Raw genomic sequence first — 14179 nt, 5'->3', positions numbered from 1 at the left:
TTCTTAAAATGAAAAAAATACCCAATTAGAAAATAATTTGCTAGCCACATGGTTCCATACAAAATTATCCCTAATATTATACAAAGTTTGTAAAAGCTAGTAAAAAAAATTTAAGGTGGTTTATACAATGTGGGCATTTCTTCATCATGATGCCTGTCAATCAGAAAACAATACTGACATTCAGAGCTTCTTTTCTGGGAAAAGAGGTAGTGGAACTCTCAAGAGGGAAATGAGGGAGAAACACATGGAAGAAAAGTGTTGCTACTTTCACATGCCCCACTGCTTTTTTCAGCTGAGGGGGAGGGGGGTCCCTCCTCCTCCTCCCCTCAGCTGAAAAAAGCAAGCAGGCGTTTGAAAGCAGTGTTGCTGTTTTCAAGGCCTACAGTTTTTTTCAGGTGATGGCGGATTCCCCTTCCATTAGCTGAAAAGTGGTGGCCTTTGAAAGCAACACTTTTCTTACCGCTTGCAAGCCCGAAGCTAAAGAGCTGGATGCCTTGGGCTGCACACGGGAGGAAACAGGATCAGGGGATGGGGGCACTGGACATGTGATTACATTCAAGAGGTGCCAGAACTCTATTCCACTGTGTTCCCGCTGAAAAAAACCCTGCTGACATTTCTCCCTTATTAAATAAGGATAATAAATAATATGATGGATCTCCAATGTCAGTTTCAGCTGAAGAAATTTCATAACATTCTTCAATAGATTCCAAAATGCTATATGTGTAAAGCTTTCAATTGCCATTGAGTCCCCTGTCACCTGAAAATCCATGATTCTGCATGATACTGAATCAGAGCACTGATCAACCAAGATCATTGTCTACTCTGATTAGCAGTTACTCTCCAGGGCCTCAGGATGTCTTTCACATCAGCTACAACCTGCTATTTTTAACTGGAGATGTTGGAGATTAACCTAGGACCTTCTGGTTGCAAAGCAGAGGTTCTTCTGCTGAGCCACAACTCCTCTCTAGATTGTCTAGCTTCTTGTAAGTAGTATACAAGACAAAAATGAAAATAGGAAAATGTATGCTATAAGTGTGTGAGAAGAAGTTGCTAGGATCAAAAATGCATTAACCCAATAAAGTATAAAAAGTCAGCACAGAAGTCAAGACTTGCCACAGTGGAGTTCTTTACATAAAGATACATCCCAGAAGAAGGGGGCTCAGTTTAGAAAATATTTCAGGTTTCCTTACAGATGCTCACCCTCAGCCGCACCCTTTCTTTGAAAGCATGACTGATTGTCCTTCCAGAACCTGTCCTCTCAAAGGGACCCTGCATGCACAACCACAGACAGTATGCTGCATCGGTTGAAATAATTTGTTTCATAAGAATGTCTATGCCACACTAAGCCAGTTAGCATCTACAGTGCCATGTAGCCCTTTTCGTCCTCTCGGTGCTGCAGCCTAACACAGCTTCCCTTCTGAAACTACAGGATATGTTTCCTTTCTATGTATGAGATTACACTGTAACCTTTATTTAACTGTTAGAATTTAGTTATCATCACCAAGTAGAGAATCGTCCCATTCACTCTCAATCATCTGTGAAGAGTAGATTAAGCAAGAAAGGCTTTTGCTCATTTTTAATGCTCAGCCTTCTCACATAGACTGCATGCGGCTCTAAATCAAGGATTTAGGGGTGCTGTATAGGAACTCTTCTAGTTGGACTAAAATTCAATTTTCTTATCTTTTTAAAGGAAGTTCTTTTCATTTTCCCTCCATTCTTTCAATAGTTCAAGCTAACAATCTAGCTCCTGTAACAAGTAGAACTGGGGCTACTAAACAAAAAAGCCATCTGACAGTTGGGGGTTGGGACCGAAACCACCAGGCCGGCTGCTTAGCAATGTACCTTTGCTTCTCAACTACACCAGCTGTATAAACCTTTCCCAAACACCTTTTCCTCCATCCACTGTTTTGTGTGTGTTTTCTTCTGGGGATTAGCGGATTTGCCTGCAACCTGCTCTCTTGGCTGAAAAGAGTGACTACAGAGTACAATGCTGCGTCTAGTTATCTTCATCTCCTGGCCAGTCCTTATCGTGTGCTGTACATTTAATAAAAGAGATGGGGCAAAGGAGACAAATGGTATAATGCATTTCCTTTTCATTGTAGGATACCTGGATCCAAAAGCTGTGTTGGGTCAGAAATGCAATGCCTTTCTGTACGATGCTGCAGCTTCAAGTTAAGCATTTGTTCCTATCCTTTAAAAAAAACCCCACACATTTTAGCTATTTCTGGCACTCCTGGTAATGTGCACCCTAGGGAGGGATGTGACTAGAGCAGGAGAACAGCAGCAAGACAGCAGTGGGTTGTATTGTGAAGGATGGGCAACTGCACCTGCTCCTATTATGCCTGGCATTCACTGGTGCCATTTTATCTTTCACAGCACCCAAGATCTCTCCCATTCAACTTCCCCCTCCTCTTTTATTTCCTGCTTTTATGACACCAAACATTTACATTTTCTATTCTGTCTTGTCACCCTGTTCACAGTGCACCCAGAACAAAGCCATTTGAGTTTATTTATCTGTCATAATGATACAGGCCACATGCTGGTTTACACTCGTAGGGTTGAATCTGGGAGCTGTGTTAGAGCTGATTTTATACTTTTGGTTAATGCATGGCAAACATTATTTGGCAACATGTGGATAAAAAGCTGTGATTCTAAAAATACTCTCAAAAGCACAGTGCACATGATTTGAACACACAGAGAGTTCAGTATGGAACGACCATGCAGATCCATGGCCTTTCCAGGAATGCTTGCTGACATGTGAAACCCCTTACTTGCTTAAGCTCACAAATGAAGCCTAGTTCCACATTCCATTGTCACCTGAGATCAGATAAATGACCAGCAGGAATAGGGCTTTGTCAGCAATGGTACCCTTACTATAGAAATCTCTCCAGGGAAGTCTGCTAGGCCAGCTCTCATATTGCCTTCAGAAAGCTAATTAAAACTTGTGTGGAACATTTGCCACGTTTGATTTTTAACATTGAAAATTTCCCCTTTCCCCATAAGAGGAGAAATAGTCAAGTAAGATCACTTTTTAACAAAAAAATGCATTTTTTGTTTGACATTTTTGGTGGTTAATTTAGTTCAGCACTGTTTATAATACACAAGACCCACTAATCATTATATGCTCTATACTCATGAGGTTTCTCTCTCTTTCTATTCTAAACACAGCAATTTAGGTTTGTGATGCTCATGCACTGGTGATGCTACAGCGGAACAACAGCAGAAAATGTAGGAGAAATGCCTGGAGGGAACCTAGGCAATGTGGGATATATATATAAAAAAACAAACTATATAGGATGGCAGCCACAGTTGTGCTATGATTGCTCTGTTCACACAACTACATTTTCCTGTGTGGCCAAGACAATCCAGGAGATGAATTATTGCTATAGTTAAATGATAGTGCAATATCCTATGAGGTGTGGGTGCAGTCTTGTTATGTGACAGCCTCAGAAAGAGGTTTTTAACACAACATCAAACTCAGTTTCTTGTTTTCCTCCTCATCTGTCATGTTTTTATATAGGTAGCACACAAAACACCATTATTTTTCAGTGTATTACATACTAATGTCACTCTTGGATCTAAACATTGTCAAAATGCCACTGTTGCTTGCTAAAATGAGAAAACTTGCTAAGAGTAACTACATTTAAAAGTTGTGCAATGGAACTATTGTGATTTTAACTAGCTAAGGATATGTTCCCCCACACTCTGCCAAGACCAAAGCATGCTCCAAAGCATTTGATTTACCTTGTCTGCATAATGGGAAGCAAAAGAATGATCTCCAGATGGTAGAGAGTCCATCTTTACAATTCTCATTGCAGCTTCTAACTGATCTGACAATGGGAAGGCTTATATATTCTTCTGTTATTCCGAACAATGTGTGCCAGATGTTATTCTAGCAGGAATATTTATTAACAGCTCTTAGCTCTAAAGCTGAGAATAAGGGAAAGTAATAGATGATCCAATCTTCTTAAAAATAATTAAAGGAACTGTATATATCTGTTAACCAATTAGAATCACATGTAGTTGAAGGAAATCCTACCAATATTAATGGAAATTAATTCCAACTAATGTCTAGCTAATACATGGTAAAAACCCTAATGTGACAGCCATGTGGAAAATTAACATATGAGCCAAAGGACCCAAACATCTTTCCTATGGCAAATGTGCACATAAAATTCCACTACTGCACTTCTTGGATGGAGCTTGCCTTCAGTCTTAGGAGGTATGTGGCAACATGCTGTGCCCAAGGGTTTTAAGAAAAAACATATTCTGGTGAGCAATTGTATGCAGCATGGAAGAAGGTGATTTTACCCTCAGAGTGCTCTGTGCCCCCTCAGTTTCCCCACTATATGCAGCTTACTCTCCCAACCCTCCTTTGACCAGCCAGCGTGAGTACAAGTTGGACACTTTGAGAACAAGTGTTCTTGAGAATTTTTTTTTACCTCCAAGAGCTTTCTTCAAACTGGCCTCCATAGGGGAACCTAGTTGGCCTTCTACTGGCAATAAGTCATAGTTAATAGTTCATGCATTAGATGCATGAAGAGAACTGTGGTTCTCAAAAGCTTATGCTACAATAAAGTTGGTTAGTCTTAAAGGTGCTACTGGACTCTTCACTATTTTAGGGACAAATGTGTTTACACATATCACAACTGGGAAGTTGCATGGTCATACCAGGTTATATGATAATTTCTCCATCCAGCCAAGGTCACAGGACCACTGCTGGGGCAAACATTATTTTATACATATGAGGTTGCCACCTAGAAACCCATACACCATTTGTATGTCTAACAGTGAAACCCTAAGCAGAGTTATACCTTTCAAAATCCTTTGAAGTTACTGTGCTTAGAAAGATATCATAAAAATCCTTCCCTGGCTATTGTAATAAGAAAGATTCCAGGTATGCTACACACAGGGGCAGAGCAAGGGTTTACCTCGCTCGCGGCCGGCCGGGCGCCCCCACACGTGCACGAGCGCACCGGCCTGCGTGATGACGTCACGCGTGACGTTATCACGGGAGCGCACGCGCCGCCGCCAGCCCAATTGCTGTGGCGGGCGGCCTCCGAGCTCTCCCGCTCGGTTGCCTGCGCTGCCGCAGATGCCTGACCGTGGTGGCTGCGCCTGGCCAGGGGCTTGTGCTGGTGGTGGCAGCAGCGCGGGGTGGGAGGGATAGGAGGCTGGTGCTTTGTGGCGCGCGCTCCCACCCGCTGAGCCTCCTCCGGTGCTCCCTCCGGCACCCCGCGCCTGCGGCCACTGCCTACCTGGCCTCAATAGGCCCGCCGCCCCTGGCTACACAATAGTTGAGGAAGAAAGTGGATAGGAAGAATGAGGACAGAATGGCTGATAGAAGTCTCAGATGCTTGTATCCCACTGGACCTGGAGATTTAGGGCATGACTACATGATATGCCAACACATGTGGGGTCAAAGGTATGTGACCAGATTTGCAATCAAACATACATCAGGGAGCTCACTTTAAAAAATGCTTGATCACTCAGCACTACAAGGGAAAAGGAGTTTCTGTTTCTCCCACATACACACACACACACACATCTATCACATTTCTCTCTCAGAGCACCAAGAAAGCAAGCACTTTTTAAGGTGAGTTCCGTCAATGTACATCTGACTGTGAATATGGTCACATACCCATGATGACCCCACTTGTGTCGGGCATATTACATAGTTAAGTCCTTGAAGATATAAGCTTTTCTAGTTACAGAGGGGTCCTACATGTGAACTGAGGCTAACTGTGCTTAAGAATGATTACATTCAGACAAAAAGGACTTCATCTGGATTAAACACAGTTAAGAACATGGTATCAAGATTTGCCATGCAGGGTTAGGACAATGGAATGTCTACTTCAGTATTCTAAATTCCACAAGTAGCGTTCAGGGAGGTTCCTGAAGAAGACAAACCCTTTCAATTGGAACATGGACATTGTCAGATTAATATATCTATTAATCACACGACTACATCTATCCCATATGTTTTTTCTCTAATTCATTTTAAAAGTCCTGTATGCAAATTGCCATTGTAAAATACAGGCATTAAAATATGCTGGGACAATGGGTTGGCAAATTTTAATTGTTTTCGTTGTCTAAATGGCAGCCAATCTCCTCCAAACATGCTGGATAAAAAAAGAAGATTCACATAGTTTCTTGATGTGAAGTTCACTATTGCAATTACCCATATATTTTGTACTTTTATGATATTTATAATGGTCACCCAATTAAATATCAACATTGGATGATTATGTCTTCATATAAGTACAGTACATTTTAATCAATAATAATAGTTAATAATTGTGGGATTCTATTGGTAATTTCATGAGGAAAGTGGAGTGTTCTTAGATATAGGGATGGCTATGAACAACAAAGCCTACTGGAAAATGTTGTATTGTAGGATAGGGAACAGGAATTAAGAAGACTGGAGTTCTGGCCTGGGCCTAGGCTGCCTTACTAAATGATGCAGCAGTTATGCTGCATCAAGTTTCAGATATACAATAAACCTTGTTTGGAATCTAAAGTGTACTCACTTTTCCTCAGAAACTGATTATATAAATTATGAATGTGTATGATGGATAAAGAAGGGGAAAAAACATGGCAAGAAATTCAAGCTCAAGGAAAAAACATTTCATGGCTGACATATTATCAAATGGTGTCTAAACTTAACGATCGACTCTCTAAAGGTGGCCTGTTAAAAGAGAAAATAATGTCCGAACAACTAATCACTGGAAGTTCAAAACACCTATTCCACAAAATTATAAAATGTTATTGTAATATGCCACAGAATCAGAACAAGTAAAAAAATGTATGACAAAATGGATGAAAACTTTGGGGAAATTTATGTATGAGCCAGTGAGAAAATGTGTGGACTAAAGAAATCAAATCCCCTACTCCCCACCTTTTACCTGCTACTTACTTGGCTGGCAGGGGGAAAGCTAAGGAACAGGCCTCCCGGAGGCCAGTGTGACAACATCAGTGACATCATCGTGCGACCCTAAGATCACTCCTGCACTTGCAGCAGGCTGATTTAGGCCCCAAATGTGTCAAATTGGGCCTGTTTGAGGCTCAAGTTGACCTGCAGTGAAGTGCACGTGTGCTCCCAGCCTTCTGGGAAGTGATGTCACTGCACCAGGCCAGGAATAAGCTATATGAATATGTATCATTGGTGAAATTAACATCTTTTATACATAATAGAACAATCCGAAAATTTCAGTAAAAACTGAAAGCTTTTTTTTATTATGTAGCTGAAAACTAAGAATAATGAGAATAACTATTATAAAATAAATTAGTTATGAAATTTGTAATTTAAAACATTGAATATAAATGTATCAGAACATAAGTAAGTATCATTGTATCTCATAGACAGTGTCCTAAAAATTCAATGAAGGGGATGACTGGGTTTTATATATTCTGTTATATATCATTATCTCTGATTTTCACAATTATGTTATATAATCGCTTTTTTTGTATATCTTCTTGCTATTATTCAGTTTTCCAAAATAAAAAATGTGTTACAGAAAGATTGATTTGCTTACAAGGAGGCATTCCATACCCATCTCAGCAGGCTACACAAAAATTGCCCCAAAGTATTTGAAAGCCAAGCTTTAGAAGGAACCACTTACAAATGAGACGTCTTAATTATTTTCAGAGTTACTTTCAGTGCAAGATTTTAAAATAATGAGTCAATTTATATAATGTGGGGATGCCATGTCTCCTATTTGATGGGAGGCCTCCCACTTGCAGCCTTCTTTGCCCACAAAGAGTGGCGGTGGGAGAATTTTTTTTAAAAAGCAGCATTGCTGTCAGTTCCAGGAAACCCCTGGAAGTAATGTAGGGGAGCTCTACAAATGGCTAGAAACTGATTTTCTAGGATTCCTAGAGCTACCCATTGTCTCTTCCAGGTTGTACCCAGAAGTGATGTACTTGTGCAAAGCAATTTTTTTTCATTATTTTTCTCCTGCTACCTCTCCAAATTGGTGCACAATAGAGATGATAACCAGGAGGTTGCTCATCATAAGCGGTCACATGGCAACCCTATCTGGGGCTCAGAAATCCCTTTTGACATGTATGAGGAGCTCCAAGAGAATATGTCTGCTCTCTCACCTTGGGAAATAGCCCTGTCTTCTTTCTCGTACTTACTCCATATCCTCCACCTCAGTTACAGCCATGGAGGTCTTTCTCAACTGACCTCTCAAATCCCACAAGCTTTCCAGCCCTCATGGGGCACACACAATTGTAACAAGGTGTTGTGTCTTTAAGGGCTAGAAGTCTGTTACAAAGAGGTGGGATCAGCATCCTTTCCTCCTTGCTGGAGTACTTTGGCCTTAGTCCAACCTTGGCTGGAGCAACATCTAAGCCTCTTATCCAGTTGAATCCAGCTTCAGTGATTCCCGTCCCGCCACTCCTACAGGTACAGAGACTCTCTATTAATTCTGTCAACCTCATTCTTAAGCAGGACACATTAGTTGTTACTGTCCCATAGAAAACAATGGAACAGTTTAGTCATCATGGCTAACTTCCATTCCATTAATGTTAGTGAGACTAGAACAATTTAAACATGCTTTTGCATCAAAATTAATATTCGAGTAAGAAGTGCTAGCAACAATTAATGTTCTTTGTTAAAAATAAATTTGACAAAACATATGGCAACTGACCATACCACAGAAACAATGCTGCACTGACATTTTCAGAATAAGAAAAAAAAATCCCATTTGACATATTCTTTGAACAAAAGTTGGTAGCAGTAGAGAAAATTCATATCCAGACAGACATTCAGCTACTGTTTCCCAAGAAATCCATATTAGCAGATGGCATCATGTGGCTATATACCACTGAAGCTGAGAAAGCTAGGATGGTTTATATGAATGTGGATGATAGATCACTTTTCCCCACTGAATAGGCAATGCTTTCCTCTTTTCTTCTTAACTGTAATAGCGTTAATTACTCTTTCTAGCACCTTTCCCCGTTGCTTTCCTTCACTTCATTTGCAAGAAACCTCCATCTAGTTTATTTACATGTGAACAACGTGGAGCATCATGCGGTGACTTCCTAAAGCAGACACTGAATCCCATTCAATTCTCATTTCCTCTCTGACAGCCGCCATTGAATCAATCATGTTTGCCATGCCCTCTTCATGACCACCTATGAGATCCCAAATCACTTTTCATCTACCATGTCAATCACACTCAGACCATGTCCACTTTTCATTACAAACACACTGTCATGTGACTGGCTAATCTGTCACCCCTTGACAGCTGTTAGTGTGCCAATTGATTTAATTAGCAATCAATTAGCTTGTTACTATTGGAAGTAATTACCTTTTATAGAGCAAAGAGTACAGCTGGCTGCAGCACTAAAACTCGGCTAATAAAACTGCTTTTAACACCCCTCTCTCCATGCAAAATCACTAGCTCACAAAGACTAGGAGAATTATTGGTGACATGCACATGGCTTGGAGACCCCAGGGGATGTCCCTCTCCTTTTATTATTATGCTGGCAGACTTTTCCATTAACGGGCTACAGTATTTGTACTTTCAGAAACAGATCTTACTAGAGATGTTGTTAATGTATATATTATTTACGTGGAGTTGCCAGGGTAACTAATATTTGTAAATGACTCAGGGCGTAGTCCATCATAAATTTCTTTCACGCAAACCTGCCATCATCTTTTGCAACTCCTATTAATGCAAAGCACAGGAATCCTTTCCACTGGATTGTGTCCAGTGTATTTGAAAAGTTATGCATGGAATGTATCTTTGTGTATCTTCCCCAAATATTTTGAAGTGGATTTAGCTCAATGGTACAGAACATGCATATGGTCTCAATCCCCTATCATCTCCCGTTAAGATGATCTGAGGTAGGAAGTATTGTGATAGTCTTTTCTCTGCCTGAGATCTTGGAGAGCCGCTGCTGCCAGTCAGAGTAAATAATACTCAATTAGACTGACCAATTATCTGACAGCAGAACAAAGGTTTGTATGATCAACAGTATAGTGGGCATGCTTCACTGGTAACAGAAATTTAGAACACTGTAAATATATAATAGGATTGGATGCAAATCATCTTTATAGTACAAAATTATCCAGTTTAAAATAACTAAAGCAGTTACCTGTAAACTAACTTGAGTGTACTGCACAGTGACTTGAGTTTCAATATCTTGCCCAAATCACTGAAGTTTGTGCACAGATAACTTTGTACTGTGTTGGGATCAAAGTGCAAAATACTCAAGCACTAATAGCGTTTCACTGATTTCAAAGCATTTCAATAGATTAGACTATATTTTTTGATTAAATCGTGGAGATGCTGATGGGAAAAGGGGTGGGTTATGTTTTCTTCTTTTGCTCCCCGTTCTCAACCTGCCTTGAAAAAGTTAATTACTGTTTGTCACTTACATTACCCACTACGCACATTCATATATTTTAAAAATCTGCTTTCTTGCCATTTCGAATGCTAGCACAATTGTACGTATCCTGCCTGTCTGCCATTAAATTCAATCTGCAAAATACTCCCAAGGCACACAATGACTCGCTACATTAGCTCTGTGGTGAACAGAAGAGTCAGTAATGAGATGAGTAAGTAGACTTGTACTCCATTCATCATCCTGTTTGCTTCAATATAAGTGTTCTTTTATCAGCAGTATTGGTACTGATGTCATCACACAAGGCATAAATCACAGCAAATGTGACAATGTCCTATTAAGGGTCATGGTCTAAAATCATTATTGACAAATTAAAGACCACAGTTAGCCATTTTTCCCAGTGTATTCTCATTTTGAGATATGGTTAGCACTTTATTGAAGAATGCAGATTGAATAGTCATTTATAGCTAGGAGTAGCTGCGAGCATTAACATACCAGCCTTCATACTCATTTATACAAAAAGAGCATGATGGAGATTTTTAAAAAGGCATGGAATTAAGAAGTTAAAACTAGACCAGTGGAACCTTGTTGGGTCATCATAGTAGGCTGGTTTTTATGATTTATTTCATTAAGGCTGCAACTGCAAACCTCTGATCTGGGAGCAAGACCTATTGAATATAGTGAGACAGACATTTGAATAAAGATGCATAGGAACAGAATGCAAGTGTACTTGTATGCATTGTAAAGAACCCTATGCAATAAAAAAAAATGTTTGACTTTTTTAACCTAAACTTCATGAGGCAGTGCGTCTCAACGGCTATAGTTAAATGGCAGTACTGCATACTTTTGAATACCAAGTGCTGGGGAAGACCAACAGAAAAAAAACGTAACCATCTGTTTGTGAACATCCACAGACATTTGGTCAGCTACTTTCAGGTCTACACTGATCCAGCAAGACAGTTCTTCTTTTCTTATGATGTAGCAAATCTCCTCAGGATATGATGTGGCAGTGCTATCAAAAAATGACATGGTACAGTCCCCGCAAAAAGGAAGTGCAACCTCAGATTTGCACCTTTAAATCAGCTTTTGCAAGTTATATGTGTTTAAGTCAAGACCAATTTTAGCAAGTTCAGCCATGTGGTGTTTGTCTCTCTGGCGGCTGCCAGGCCATGCCATTGAAACTGGGAAAATTGAGATGTAGAACACACCTCTGACCGTCTGTTGTCCAAGAATGATGTAATGACTGTCTTGGTTAGGTGGGGCAGGAAAAGGGTGGTATGGTTAATCATAGGCTCTTTGCTCTAATATTCCCTCTGTTAGGCCATTCTTGGCTTTCAAATCTAGTCAGCTCTATAATCCCACATATTAGGCAATGCAATCCTTTATAAAACTTCTACTTCACAAACTAAATTAGATGTTATTATAACAAAGGGAGACAATACTATTAACATGAAGTTGAAGTTATCCAACATTTGCTGGCTTAGTGTGGGAGAGGTCAAGGATGTACAGTTTAATTGAATACATTTTGAGCCAATTAACCAATGAGAAGAGTTGGAAATCTTGGTGGTATTTTGCAAGGACACTCCTCATGTAGCAGACTCAAATTATTTCTGTACATTGAGGATCTGAGAGGTCCAAGTTCCACCTCCACCATAGACTTGTTGTAATAGAGTAATTATCTTTGTCAGTTTCCCATCTATAAAATGGTTGTGACATAAACGCTACTAAGAGGCTGAAAACACACCAAAGATTTCAAAAGACTTTGCAAATTAAAGTGGCATAAGAAAAAAAGAAGTATAGAAGGTAAAGGTTAGCTTCTGGTTTGGTGTGTACATGGGGTGGTGGGGGAGGGGGGGAGAAAGAGAGAATTTTTACAGAAATATTGACATCCCAGTTTAGGTTTCTTTTTTACCTTCATAAAAAAATTGAGGAGAAATGTATATGCAATATGAAACCTACATTTACTGCTTCAAGAAAATAAAATGCATCATTCATAGCAATGTTAACATATAACTTTGTGCTATATGGCATATTTATAAAATTTAGAATTATAAATGCCTTAGTTTTTTTTCATATCAATGTGGTTTAGTGGTTAGAGTGTAGAACTATGATGAGAGAAACTTAGGTTCAAATCCCATTTGGCCATGTCATGGGCCTGTAGCTCAACATTATCTTCTTAGTAAGGTTGTTGTGAAGATATGACAGGAGAAGGATATAAACCATTTTGACCTCTTTGGAGAAAAAATCAAATAGCTAAGATAAGAAGCAGAACTGCAAATATCCCTAATACTAGAAACAGAGAGCAAGCTGCTAACTGCTGTACCCTATGCCACCTTAGCACATATTTCATAGTTTTTATGATCTGAGGTGGGGGAAGTTTAAAATAAACATATTCTATAGTAAACCAAAAATTTATTATTTGGATAATATGAGCTAAGGACTAGGAGCAAATTTAGATATTGAATAGCATTTAACATTGAAAATAATGGCCTGTTTCCAATTTTCCATGGACTTTGAAAAGCAAGACTATCTTACGCCCCCCCCCCCCCATTTTGTTCCTCAGGAGTCAGCAGGGCAAAATAGAAAAATGCAGAGAGAGTGAGAATTTAATCAGCAGAAATAACTGCCCATTCTTCCATAAATGAAATGTCACTGCATTGGAGTGTCGGGTGCCAGGCTGGGGCAGTGCAGGCCACATTCCCAGAGAATGAAGGGTTCAGGCAAGGGGCTAGTTCCAGCAGCATAGCTAAGGTCCAGTCCTAAGTTCAAAGTGGAGAGTCCAAAAGCCAGTGGTAGCCTGGTCCAAGGGGCAGTCCAAAATGCAGAGTCAGGAGGTCCAAAGGTCAGTTATGGGCAAGTTCAAGGGCTAGACAAAGGCAGAGTCAGGAGGACATGGTTCAAAGCTCACAGAACCACAGCAGGCCCTAATGCAAGAGTCAGGGGTAGCAACTTGTTACTCCCACACTTGATGGTCTCTCTTGGCTAGGTTTTATAGCCAAGCGCCAGAGGGCTGGGCTTGCAGCCAGCAAGTGATCCTGGGGTTACTCTTTGTGGCTATCAGCAAGCAACTGTGTCTGGCCAGGAGGCATGCGCTTTGCTGTCTCTCCTGCAGGCTTGCTCTTTGCCTTCATCTTGCTCCAAGGATGTGGACAATGCTGGAGGACTAGGAATGACCAACTGGGAATCACCTGATACCTCAAGGCTGGAGAGCGGTAGCTCTGCCTCAGCTGCTGGCTGTTGGTCCCAACAAGCCTGCAACTCGTCAACTTGCTTGCTGGTGCCTGGTTCAGGGCTGGCTACCCAGGGCTCCTCTTCTCCTGAGGAATCCTCTTCTCTCGAGGATTTCTCAGCACGGCTGTGCCCTGACTGGCCCACAACATGGAGATACTGCCATTGCAATGACCTGTGTATATTTATTTATTTACATTATTTGTAGTCCGCCTTTATCACTGAGACTCAAGGCAGATTACAGAGTCAATGCAATCAATGGCTGAGACAGTCAATGAACAGTACAATAGGGTATGGATTTCAGAAATTTGAAAACAAGTAGAAATCTGATACAGAGCTGAAGCAATGCTCAAACAAACACAAATAAGCGATATTGTAAAGATGGGGTCTCAGATGTTTCGCTAATGAGTTAGGGACCATAGACTTCACCAATATGTTGCCTTATATCTTATCTGTTGTTTTAAATATGTACTCCTATATGCTGCTTGTGCTTCATGTTGTCTAATGTCATTCCTAGAACTGATTTATGTTCTGTTTCAGCATTTCTTCAACTCTGTATTGGATCCTTGCTAATGCTATGTCTTTGTAAACTTGT

Source organism: Eublepharis macularius, chromosome 2, assembly GCF_028583425.1.
Source record: "Eublepharis macularius isolate TG4126 chromosome 2, MPM_Emac_v1.0, whole genome shotgun sequence".
Classification (NCBI taxonomy): Eukaryota; Metazoa; Chordata; class Lepidosauria; order Squamata; family Eublepharidae; genus Eublepharis; species Eublepharis macularius.
The sequence above is the reverse complement of the archived record's forward strand: the minus strand, read 5'-3'. Positions refer to the sequence as shown.